The 13,730-nt window shown below is 32.7% G+C and overlaps 1 protein-coding gene and 1 long non-coding RNA gene across 3 annotated transcripts in view; both read right to left on the reverse strand.

The window, feature by feature from the left end:
* The window catches only part of LOC113392306 (mucin-2-like), a 62,690-nt gene extending 53,267 nt beyond the window's left edge, over nucleotides 1-9,423 (reverse strand). For both annotated transcript variants that reach the window (XM_026628664.2, XM_064215018.1), the window contains exon 1: nucleotides 9,080-9,423. The gene's annotated coding sequence lies outside the window, so the exon portion shown is untranslated. The remainder of the gene's footprint in view (nucleotides 1-9,079) is intronic.
* Nucleotides 2,167-3,891, reverse strand: LOC135194832 (uncharacterized). The gene is made up of 2 exons (XR_010310006.1): nucleotides 3,768-3,891; nucleotides 2,167-2,291 (listed from the first exon to the last, which is right to left on the reverse strand). It is a non-coding gene; the product is annotated as an uncharacterized LOC135194832 (long non-coding RNA).
* Nucleotides 9,424-13,730: the final 4,307 nt, after the last annotated feature.

The following is a 13,730-nucleotide window of genomic DNA, read 5'->3' on the forward strand; positions in this document are numbered from 1 at the left end:
TTAATCGTCGTAAAAAAATGTATAGAGCATTTTAATGGATACTGATATATTTATACTGCTGCTTTGTCCGTTTCTCTTATAAAATAGCAATAAACTTAAAGTAAAGCGGCCTGGGGTTAAGGTTCCTTATGCTCAGAGCGCACTCCACCAAGATGCTCAAAAGATTTCTCTATTCTAATCGAAAAGTCTCATCACTCTCAATGTATATACATTAATTATTTTGAATTGAATTGATGACCTTAGACATCGAACAATGTATTTTAATGTAAATTTAAGAGTAAGCAATTACTTCATGTGTATACCAAGCGCAGAATAGCGCCATTAATTTTATATATTTATGACGTCAAGAGCCCCGGGTATCGACTTATTCACTCCTTTATTCGGAGAAGTATTACATATAGAGTCTTCTTTTTTACCATTATCAAAGTAAATAGTTTATTGGGGATAAAGCATATTCCTATTTTCTTATGGTGTTTGACCCGATTTTCTGTAAAAATGATAGGTATTTATAATATATGAATGATTGTTGTTTCAAGGAAAATTCCTGCTATCGCCGCGGATCTAAATATTTATTAATAAATAATAGCAAATGGTATAATCTATTCACTTCTAGCTCGAATTTATACCACAACTAAGCCACACTTTAATAACCTACCTAGTAAAGAAAAGCTACATAATTTGTTAAACTAAAAAAAACTATTGGACAGACGATCAGATTCGACGTGATTGACTACAAAGCCTCAGGAAAGGTATTTAAATGAGCATTTAAAAGTACAAAGACTTATTGAGCAGAACGCTATTCAACGTCATTACATAATGAAATGCGGGAGAATCTACGACGGGGGAATTAAAAAGAATTCTGAATCGGATGTAGTGTTTTCGTAAATAAATGAGCTTTGCGTTCAAGTGGCGTTTATTGCCTTATCTCAAGAAGAATGATAGCATTATAGGCGGGACAAAAAACTCTTACTGTGTCTTTGAACCTTGGCAAGCAGTCTTGAAACCAAGCCAACATCGCTGCATCGTAGGCAAAACTTGAATGTGTTTTGGAAACTTCGGATCGAATAAAGCCATTATGCCCGAAATGAAACCGTTCGAGATTGTTATCGTTACGTTTTATTAAATTTTTCAAAGTTTTGCTTTAAGTTCGTAACTATGAATCTGTACATTAATAGTTTAGAATTTTGATCTCTGTATTGTTTGTCCAATTTGTTATTTTGTCCCATAGGATACCACGTTTTACAAAATACACGCAATGTTTAAAGCGTTAAACAAAACAAAACATACTCGTAAAATGAATGATCATATTTGTTGAAAACAAAATAACGATTCACATTTTAGAAAATTACTTTTCAAAATGTGAGAATCAAGTTAAGTGGTTTATGCTACTTATAGTTAGTTATCTATGAGCTATATGTATAAGTATAATCTAGAAGCGAAGTGAAGGAAATTGTATTAAATCTAAATCAATTATCTTCGTCGTGTTGCAACAATGCGTTAACAATTAGCAGCAGTGACCATAACTGAACACGATCTAGAAAGTTCCTTCCACCTTATAAGAGACCGTTGAGAAACACGCTATCAAGCAAGGTTACAAATCAAGCGACCTTATATATGAGTAAGAAATAATTAATCATATTCCACGCACATCTGAGTACTTCGGTCCTATTCACTCACTGAAAGTGGCTCACGTAACAAAGAACGGTAACCTAATACGTGAGCAGAAATATGATGTATTATACTCTATATTATTCTATTGTGGTAGACCCATTTGCCGTCTAATTGGTTCCGATGGTTCCCGATTCGTGACTTTCGAAGCGAGATGCGTTCGAGGTGAAATCGGACATACCCTTAGTAAGATCGTTTATACGAGAATGCGTAATTCATCACGATCTTTCATCCGACATGTTTTAGCTTAGTATAACACGCAATCCATCAACTACAAGTTGTGTTTGTGTTTATAGAAGTCGATACAGTGAGGGATGTTATCTTATGACTCCTCGGCGTGATTCAGCAATCACTTAGAATAATAACGAAAAAACCTCATGCTATTAAGAATATATGAACACCGATATATTCAACTGCGTTTTTTAAGACACTGGTATTACATTTGTTCCTATTAAAACCAACGCATCTTTTTTTTATTCCGGCTTTTAGAGGGCACAGATTATTTCGCCAATGTCACGTGCGATGGAGAAGACACGATGGAGATTGAACGGTACGGTCGAGATTACAGGCTTAATTTAATTTTGAAACATATAAAAGTAATAGACTCTCTGTTAACCCATAACCTAAAACAACACAATAATAAATAATTAGATAAACATAAATTATTATTAAAATAACATAAAGAACAATCACAAAAATATTTACAACTTAATTTTATTACGCTCAATATATTTACATAAAAATTTACAAAGTGGACTGAACACAAACATTAAGAAACATTCAACATTAATAGGGCGAGGGACTTTTGGAGGGAGAACGTCGTATACGGGATGGAGGAGTTTGGGACAAGAAAACAGTATATGGGATAAGGAACCTTCGTCTAGGCCACATTCACATAAAGAGTGATCTCTGACTCTAATGTTCACACAAAGAGTGATCTCTGAATCTGATACAAAGATGTATGGGAGTACATGCATGTCCAAGGCGTAGTCGGCAGATAGTTGTGGTGATCCAACGATTAGCTTGCCTGTGAAGAGAAAACCAAGGTCGCCTTGGAATATCTGGTTGTTGAGATGCGTAGAATCTACCTTTAGATTTTGATGAAACTTTCCAAACAGAGTTCCAGGATTTATCCAGATGAGTTTTCGCTAGAGTACACAAGTCCTGAGTTGAATTTTTAAAGTGATCTAGAGAGCCGGTTGTCATAGCAGCTCTAGCGAATGAGTCTGCGGCATCATTACCGGTTATACCGGAATGGTATCCAAACGAGTGATATTTCTACCCCTTTTTGGTGACAGGAAAACAATGGCTCCCTGATCTTAAGGATGATATAAAACTTTCGCCTACTACGAAACAGATTTTCCTTAATTGCCAACAGACAACTCAAAGAGTCCGTCAGAATTACCGTATGTCTAAGGTCATGGGAGTGGGCAAAAAGGATGGCTTTCAAAATCGCAATCGATTCACCGGAAAAGATGGACGTTTCAGGAGGGGATTTAAATTGAAGGACAATTTTGAGTTTGGGGATCCAACAGGCTGAGCCGACACAGCTTTCAGGGGATAGTTTAGAGGCATCAGTAAATCCAGAGGTATAAGTAAATGATTTGACCAATTTTGATGAAAATATCTTTGAAATTTGGAGTTTGCATCAGGGGCCCCTTTAATAAGACCAAGATCTGTAATAATTGATGGATGAAAGAGCTCCAAATGGAGTGGAAAAAAGAGGATTTGAGTGGAACCTTAAAGTAGGATGTGGGAGTTTCGTAAATTTAAAAAAACTGTCTAATAATAAAGATGGGCTTTTCGAACGAACGCAGAGTTGGGACAATTCGCTTAAACGGAACCAGAGGGGATGAGAGGATAACTGTAAAGATTTTACCACAAAACGGTCGCATAAAAATTGTCTTCTCAGTTGAAGTGGAGGATCAACACATTCAACTTGCAGAGCGTTAGTGGGAGTAGTTTTCATAGCTCCAATAATTATTCTGGGGCATTTGTATTGAATTTTATTAAGTTTTTCAGATACGGCTTTATTTAATGGTTCTAAGACAAACAGTCCATAGTCTAAATTACTACGAACTATTGCATTGTACAGTCACCGTAACCGAATTATGTTAGTAAAACCCACAAACCATAAAAATTAACTATTTGCACTGAAAATTTATAAAAGAAATACACAGAATTATTATAAAATCACAGATATCTCACTAACACGTGTGTCAAAACCAAACCAAAGCTAACGCAAGCGAACCGCATTTATTTTTCATTTTGACAGCTGAATACGATATTTTGGTTACGGAATAATGTTACCAGGGCAAACAATGTCCAGACTTCATTTAATTTTTTTTACTATTTATATATATATGTGGCTTATCGGTTTTTGTTTCTTCGCTCCAAATAATGGCAATGATTAACTAAATTGCTTAAAATATTTATGAATATCATTGTAATACGCATTTCTTGTCTTGTTTATTTTAACATTCAACATGTGTTTGCAGATAATATTTTCTCCAATGCGATGGTATCTCTGTGGTTAATGCTACCACAATACCTGATACTTAAGACCAGCAAACACACGTAACAAGTCTTTGACCTCGAAGCATTAAAAGTCCTTAAAACAACTAGACGCTCTAGCGTTCTTGTATGCAATGTTGAAAAACGATTTATACGATTCTCTTCGATGATTGTTAATTTATAATTTAATTTAAAAATATAATTGATAATATTTATACAAAATTACAAATTTTAAACTGTGAGTCGTATATTTACAAAGTATTAAAATGTCTTCTATAAAGAAAGGTATTTAGAAAAAACAAACAATGCAATAATGATGGTTCGGACTTTGAACTCGCGACTCAATGTACAGAATCGTGTTTCGCATTCAGAGCTAGGCCCAGAATTATAATAGAAATTGTTCATAACTCTGTAAAAATACGTGCTATAATTTTTAACAGTTGCTATAACACTTTACTATTACAAATATCATGTCAATGTTTTTAGTTTCTTAATTCTAGAAAACTCTAAAAGCCGAGTAAAACTTAATATAAACTTTAAGATAACTTCTACAGATAGTTAATCTATTAATGTACCTCAAGACGCAAGTAAAAAGTAATCTTATGAACTCGAGTTTTCACGTAGCTGCCTCATTGGTCTTTTAGCTAACTTATAAGACTAGATAAAGAGATCCTGAGTTCTATTCCCGGCCCTGGGTACTAATTACTTATTGAGTTTTTAAATCGTAATTTTAAAGTTTTCAGAGGCTGTCTATAGTTATAAAGTTAATAGTGAATAAACACATAAATCAGCCTACGAATGAACTCTCTCCAGTTTTGTATACGAACTATAGTAGTGCAGAGACCCAGAGTGTACCTTTGTTGACCTGTCCGCAAATAGCGCAGGAAATACTATAGTATACAAATACTAGTTACCTTTGGGAATAGCCACCAGGTTATCATAACATATCAATATTCTATGTATTTCAAAATAAATGTGTACTTCTAAATAAAGTATCGTTATGTTGAATGTAAAGAGATGGAAAACAGATATATACCAATATTATGGATACTATTCAGTGTAAGTATCTGCTCCGCATAGTTTCATATGCGATAAACGTCACTGGTCTAACACCGAAGATCATAGAGTGATGTTATAGAGTTTATAACCTTTGTGAATAAATGAACGCAAAAAGATTTTCCAAATGGTAACCTCTGATTGGCTAGCTCAGAAAAAAAATAACAAACTCTTCAAGTATTAATAATAAATAACACACTCGAATTATCAAAAGAATACTTTTATGTCAAACACAGAAGGTTAAATTTCATTAGACGTATAAAAACTTCAAGTAAAGCCGTTTTTCCTAAAACTCTCTGTGAACATTACCCATCTTAAGATGTTGGCGCTGAGTTTGAAATTTCACGTGCATTAATATTAACTTCACGTTCGAGACAGGTTGTTAATGTACTGAGAGGCTTGCGTAAGAATCGAAAACCGCATGGATGAAGGCGGATACCGTCGCGACCTCGAAAGAGACCTCTGACTCATACACACAAAAACATCTTAGTAAGTGTTTATTTTATCTTATTTACGAATCATAGAGTTGGACTGGGGACTGAATTTACTCTTAACTTTGACTGTTAAATATTAATAGGCTGCTTATATAAGTAGACTCATACAATTATTACTATTATTATTAAATGTTCAAATTTCACTTATATTATTTATTGAGATATGATCGACAGATTTTGAGAAGGCTTCGATTCCTAACATCAAGAAGCGGGTGTAATAAAATAACCTCGTCGACTTGTAACCGACTGTAAACCGAAACATTTAATAATAATAATTTTATGATCACACCTCATTTCGTTATAATATTATTAACCATTAGTTCATAATGTGCAGTAGCACACTTCACCAACTATAATTGAAAATGTATGTGCTGGAAATGAATAAAGCATTCGTTCCACCGCAACAAACGTGATCAGTACAATTGTTAATTTTAAAATGTCTATCTGAGCCTTCGAATTTTTTTATGTCATACATTAAATTACATTACATTAGCAGCCTGTAAATTTCCCACTGCTGGGCTAAGGCCTCCTCTCCCTTTGAGGAGAGGTTTGGAGCATATTCTACCACGCTGCTCCAATGCGGGTTGGTGGAATACACATGTGGCAGAAATTCGTTGAAATTAGACACATGCAGGTTTCCTCACGATGTTTTCCTCCATCGCCGAGAACGAGATGAATTATCAACACAAATTAAGCACATGAAAATTCAGCGGTGCCTGCCTGGGTTTCAACCCGAAATCATCGGTTAAGATGCACGCGTTTTTTATGTCATATTAATTACATATAATTTTTCGATTTTATTAGCATCGCTAAGAGGATATTTATGTAAAAAAAATAAAAGTATCTCTTACGGTTCTATAAGTAGATCACTGTTTGAAGGAAACAAAAATTTTGAGACTCTATTTTTAATTTAAAAAAGGAACACAGGTTGGCAATTGTACCGCTTGTACAATTGTATTGTGTTTTGATGTTCAGTGGTTACCAAAGCCTTAAGACATTGATTGATATTGCAAGAAATATTAACTATCCGACATAAACTATGTTTACTAGGAGTGTATGTCTGTATTTGTATTGAGGTTGATTGTCGGTTGGCTTATAGCGAATGCTGTAATGCTAACTTCGCCTTTTTTGCAATTCTATTTTGTTTCGAGATAAAGTATAAATAAATAAATATTATAATGATTACGTGTAAATCTTATAAATTTCTCAAAGCATTGTACGTTGAATCTAAAGATAATTTTCATTCCCGCAGCCTTACTCGGCTGTATCTTATAATTCTCGACGGCGCACTAGATGTCGCAAAGAATTCCATTGCGACTACGAAATGCAAATTGCCACGGCCGAGCCGGACGGACAAGCCGGATCTAACTTGTGGACGTGTTTTATTATAGCAGTATCGCATGTCTTTATTTGTTGCTTTTGAACTGAAATTATTTCATTTCTGATTTTGTCTCGTTTTTATTCAATTTCGTTTTATTTGGAATATTAAAATTTATAGAACCATTTCTGAATTTCATAATTTTTATTGTTAATAATTTTTTTACATTCACATATTTTCGAAATTATGAACTTGTCATTCCTTTAAATTGATAATATTGAGTATATTTTAGGAATAATAGTTTCCAAATAATATATTACGATTGCTGCTACATATTCTAAAATAATAACTAGCTTAAAGTTATTTTAAACTTTGAATTTAAAGCCCGATCTTCCAAAGCAAATATTGGTCTACCAAATAATAAATATTAACACAATTGAAGCCAGTTTGTTTACAAAAACAGTCAGTTGATCGTTTTTTACAGTTATTAACTTTAATTGGAATTATTAAATGAAGTAATTATTGTTATATCAAAACGAGTTCAACCGCTAGTACTTGTACTCACGATACTGGGTCGTTACGAAAGATTTACGATGTGGTTTAAAATACAAAAAAATATACGTTACGTAACTTACTGAGGTTATTGTATCTTAACTTTAAACTTTCTTATTAGTTAAAGAAAAAGTTATTTGTATGTGGTTCTCTTTTTATTTATTATTTTATGAATAAGTTATTTTTCATTAACCAAATAATATAAATGGAAATTTGAAAGGATATAATTAAAAAAATGTAACAAGTAAATGTTGACTTTTATAATTATTATATAAATAAAATTATTTTCCTAATAAATATATACGAGTACGTTTCAGCGTAAAATAGTCCAAGTCAAAGCGATCGATTTCGAAAGAGTTTTTGTCATAACATTTTATTAAATCCATTAAAGTTTTACTGAAATAAAAAAAAGTCGTTTCGTTATTATCATAGACTAACTTTTATTTTTCCTTACAAATTACATATATTTCATTTTCAATTTAATATTATTTGCTCCGTAAATTTTTCTCCTTTATTGAAAAATGTATATCAATTTTTGACTTCGATGATTTTACTTAATGGAACACATTTGACTTGATTTTTTTTTCATAATTAAATAGACAAACCCTTTATATTCCTGCGTTTGTCGTTAACTGGTTATTTCCTTTTCATATTATTTTACAAACACTGCGTCTATAAGGGAAGTATTCATAATTACCATAAAAATAATTTTACTGTTGCTGATAGTTATTCTATTCTAATTTACGTTTTAGCATCAATTTGTTTTATTTTTGATCTCAACTTCGAATATTCCATTGGAAAGAAAGGTGCGTTTTCCTTGTAAGTAATTAAGTCTGTTAAGGGTTTGAAGCGTCGTATTTTCAGGAATTGCCTTTGCTTAACGTCCAGAGCGAAGGTATCGGCGCCTCTTAAGTGTCTTATTACTAAAAATAAAACCGCCGTCATATTTATAGCCTGCTATAGAAAAGCTTTCATATTTTCTATACTCGGTTTACAGCCAATATATATTCTTTATCCCAAGTTAAATGTATTCTATAATTTTCTTTATTATAATATATCTTAGTGTTACCGGTTCCTCCTTTTATTATTTATAACTTTGTAAGATATGAATTAATATACGCATTTGTTTGAAAAAAAGTCATAATATTTACGTATGAATATATATTAGGGTGTACAATATTTTTTCGTGAATAATTATTGGTCAGCATTTATTGTAGTTAATCAGCATTTAGTATAAAACAACCAATAACTGATGGTCTAATAGTACTACTAAAAGAGAACGAATATACCCTTAAAATAAATATAACGTAAGCTTTTCGATATAAACATCATATTATTTTAGTACACAACCGTCACGAGTCTTGAACTATATCTCAGCCTTGTGAAATTGTTTTTTACTTTTTTTACACAGACTACCAGTTTTATCAACGAACAATATTTATACATATTTTATTAAATAAATACAAAATAAGCTTACCTTTAATTAACCGTGATAATCCAATCCGGAAAAATAAAACACAAGCACAGACGGCCGGACACTAAGAAACAGGGTTAGGAAATTATATAAAAAAAAATCACCAGGGTCAAACAAGTCGCACTAAAACAATACGCGGACGACACCGAGCACTAAGTTTAAGGCTTCGTGTAAGTAATAGACGCTAGAACGACCGCCGCTGCCAGCGTTTCATAATCAATGTACGACTGTTGTAATATTTACGTAATTTTTTTCAGGCTGTCAGATGTACGAAACGATGTAGTGTGACGACGACCGAGTGTACCACTCTTGGTGAATGGACGCTCCGCACTGCTGCCCGTAACGGCAAAAGGTCGTTCGTTACCCACATTCTCTTTCCGCGCAAGCCTCCCTAAGTCGAAAAGAGACAGCCAACGTTTAAATACACTTTACCGTGCGTTAAAGAAGGATGGAAAGATCACAGCTTCGCAGAAAACCCGAATTCGAGTCTTGATAGTTTCAACTTAAGACCACGCTTCGCCTTTGTGAATTATTTGATAGATATTTGTAATTGCATAAATATGTGAGTGAACGGATATGTTGAAAAGTCGATTGTTATAAACAATGGTTTAAAAGTGACAATGTGATCGTGTGGTTCTCACAAAGCTCTTTTTCTCATTAATGAAACGAACAAAACAAGAGCCACTTGTTTGATGTTTTATTTCACTTAGTACCTATCCAATACATATTTAATTGCCAAAGAAACTTGCTGTACCAGAGATAGAGTTGAAGGTAGTGAAACTGATCGTAATTTTAACATCATGTCTTTTATACGGCATTCGATAAAACAGTGAATTGTTGTTTATATATTAGATCTAGTTTTGAGAAATAATCGCCCGATTGTGATCGATTTAAGAATTTTTCCTCGGTCTTTTGTGAGAGGTTTACGCAAAATTCATTTAGGTTCTAGGTACTAGGTAACGTAAGACCAGCAACATCATTTGCGAATTTTCATGATGTACAAGCTTAGATACCCTATTCAGCGTCTTCATAACATAATTTTATTGTAATTTAGTAAACAAACTTTATTTATATTTTCTATCTCTTCATCTTGACATATATAGTCAAATATTAATAGACAAGAATAATAAAAAATAAAAGAGTACAGCGTTTTAAGTCCGAATGCACTGTCAATAATATTTTACTTAAAAAAAAACGTATTTCATATACTGGTCCTTCGAGCAGTATACAAGTTTTATATAATACATTAGTATTTCATTATTACACTATTGAATTGTTTAGCGTTAGAAGCAAGTAGCCAACTGTTAACATTTTTAGTTCATTAAACCAACTATTTATTGATATTATCAAAGCCTTTACCAATTGTATGTTATAGTTTGCGTTAAAACAAAACAAAAGATAGAGGAATGAGAAAATTGTGTTAACCCACTTTGATCTTGGCCACTCATTGGAAGTCGGAATTGATTTAATAAAAGAGGACAAACCAATACACAAATACAATAAACGAATAAATATTTTCTGAGTAAATAATAAGTCTTCATATTGATATTTATGTAATATACAGATATGTAAGATGTAAGCATTTGTAAACCTAAGACATTTTTCAGTCGGAGCTAGTAAATAAAAAGTAATGGATACATTTTCATTGTATTTAAAAGCATGATTTTGAGTTTTAAATACAGTATATTTGAACAACATCTTCGGTATTTTCAGATCATAATCTAACTTTTAAATCGCAAAAAATAAGTATATAAAATATAATACGTACTCATGTATACTTTTATGTACAGAGTTCATAGAGTCACTTTATTAAAAAAGTTCACGGTTTATCATCGAAATTACGTACACGAGGTTTAAAGCTGAGATTATAAAAACAGAAGTTTGTATAACCGATAGTAATTGCTTACATCCTATTACATAAAATTTTTTTTTTTTTATTATTCATACGATCTTTAAGAAAACATGTGACAATTTAATATGTGCAGTGAATTTCTGAGCATCCTGCTGGATTGAGCTGAACGTTAAATTTTCTTTACTGATGATATGTCTTTGTGTAAGGATGCTCATCGTTTATTATTCGGTCAAGGAAATGGTGTAAAACAATATCTATAGCAAAGGATGAATGAATCAGAGTAAACAGAGACAGGAGTTCCTTAAGATCTTCGATCCCATTTCATCTCAGACGTTATATCATCCACGGCTAATGTCTATGGTCGGAGGTGACATCTCATCGTCAGCTGGCAAACTTACCCACACCCTTCCTAAAAAATCTCTATAATTAGAATTGAGCAGTAATAGTGGTAGGTATATCCTTAACTTAGTATCATATATGTTTAATACAGTTTTGTCCATTTTTTATTTCGGATCCTCATAGTACAGTCGGGGTAGGAAGAGGTTCGTCACCTTAAGATCTATTTTCGTTTGCTCAGTATGAGCGATAACCTGCTTTACATCGCATCTAGCAAAGAGTATATAAGCGTTTAAAAGCTATAATAATAATAAGGAGACGCCGTCAATCGGTATGATAATTACCAACTTTTCACGAAACCTCATAATCCTTCGTGAATGCTCGTGTAATATCGGATATGAGGATATTGTCTTGTCTCTTATAAGAGAGTGTGCATAGTAGTAATCCTACTTCGTACTAATATTATAAACGCGAAAGTTTGTGTGTATAGATCTGGCTGATTTCTCTGAGGTATGGATGGATGTTTGTTACTCTTTCACGTAAAAATTACTGAACGGATTTGGACAACATTTGGCACACAGATAGAATATGTACTGGAATAACATATAGGACACTTTTTATCCCGGGAAAACATAAAATCTCTCGTAAACGCGGGTGTAACCGCAGGACGGAAGTAGTAAATAAAATAGTAAAAATAAATAGTAATTATGGTAAAATTTATTCATTTAAACAAATTTTATTTATTTTATTAAAAACGAGTATATCCGCCATTCGTGTTAAACACAGCTTGTAGTCGCTGTCGCATTGATCCAACAAGGCGAGAGTATATGTTGATTCCTCTGAAGCCCTCCCAGACACTTCGGCAATGTTCTACGACAGCTGCTTTGGTTCTATCGTTATTAATTATCCACCGCTGCACCATCAAACTCCATAGATTATATATCGATAGGGTATATCCGCCGCTTTTGCTGGCCAAGGAACCACCACCCCTTCCCGGTGCCGATGGAACCACTCATCACACGTCACGTCATTACATTAACCGTCACTTAAAATAGCGGCCGAATAATATCACAATCGTTTTTATTCTAAGATTGCAAGATATTGTAAGAAAGTATATGACACTGACAGATTTTGACAATTGACAATTAAGATATCATATATACAAAATAATTTAAATCTTGAAATGACTAATTAGGCCATAAAAAAGTTTTTATGTTGATATGACACTAGACGTAGTCCAAAGATGTTACACTATTTTGCACCAAGTTATCATAGTATGTTAGTTTAATTTTATATGCAGTTGTCTGTTTAGTGCTTTAGTTTCAAAAGGTACTAAGAGTTTATGACTTGATAAAGGAATGTCTTTTTGAAAACTGACAAAGGTTTTCTTACTCTGACTGTACAAATATCGCTTCTTTAGGTTAAAGACTTAATCTAAATTCCCATACAACGGAACTTTAACTTTAATGTTTGCTTCCATGTTTAATTTTTTCCAATTTTTATTATATAATAATATTACTTATGTAATTTTAAACCAATTACCTGAGTCTAATGGAGCTTGAATTATGTACATACTTTTAGTACTTGTGACAAAAAAGTATAGAATATTAAATATTAGAAAATTTATTAACAACCTACGACAACCGTAAAAAATTATGTTACGTATTGTGTCATCATTTAAATGCTTATAAACTTGTCTTATCTTATGTACACGGATGTAAGTAATTGTAATATATAATATATAGGTATATAGTAATCTGATTGTAACGCTGTATTAAATTTGCATACGCAACAATCCAGGTATACACCACATCTAAATTGGTGCAATCGTTATGTCTAATGAATTGATTCGATCATCGTGGTTTACACGGTTAAATTAAGTACATATAGCATTCGAACGAGAGCTTTGAAGAATAGCATTTGAATGTATATGTATGAAATATTAAAACCCTTGAACTGTTAATGAATGATGAAAGACATTTAAGAATAAATTTGGGTATTTAAAACAGATACTCCCAATATTTACCTTGAGTCCATATTTCTTCTGTCCTGTTATAACAAATTTTTGTGTGATTACTAATGTCATTGTCATTTTTAGGGTTCCGTATCAAAAGGGTAAAAAACGGGACCCTATTACTAAGACTTCGCTGTCCGTCCATATGTCTATCCGTCTGTCACCAGGCTGTTCTCATGAGCCGTGATAATTCGACAGTTGAAATTTTCACAGTTGATGTATTTCTGTTGCCTATAATAACAAATACAAAAAAAACAGAATAAAATAAATGTTTAAGGGGTCTCCAATACAACAGATATGTTTTTTTTGCCGTTTTTATAGGTTATCGTACGGAACCCTTCGTGTGCGAGTTCGACTCGCACTTGTCCGGTTTTTCTTATTCGTGTGTATCGTGTTGTAATTGATTAATGTTGACGTCATTATGATTATTATGTTTTTATGATTTGCACCAT

Source organism: Vanessa tameamea, chromosome 5 (genome assembly GCF_037043105.1).
Source record: "Vanessa tameamea isolate UH-Manoa-2023 chromosome 5, ilVanTame1 primary haplotype, whole genome shotgun sequence".
Classification (NCBI taxonomy): Eukaryota; Metazoa; Arthropoda; class Insecta; order Lepidoptera; family Nymphalidae; genus Vanessa; species Vanessa tameamea.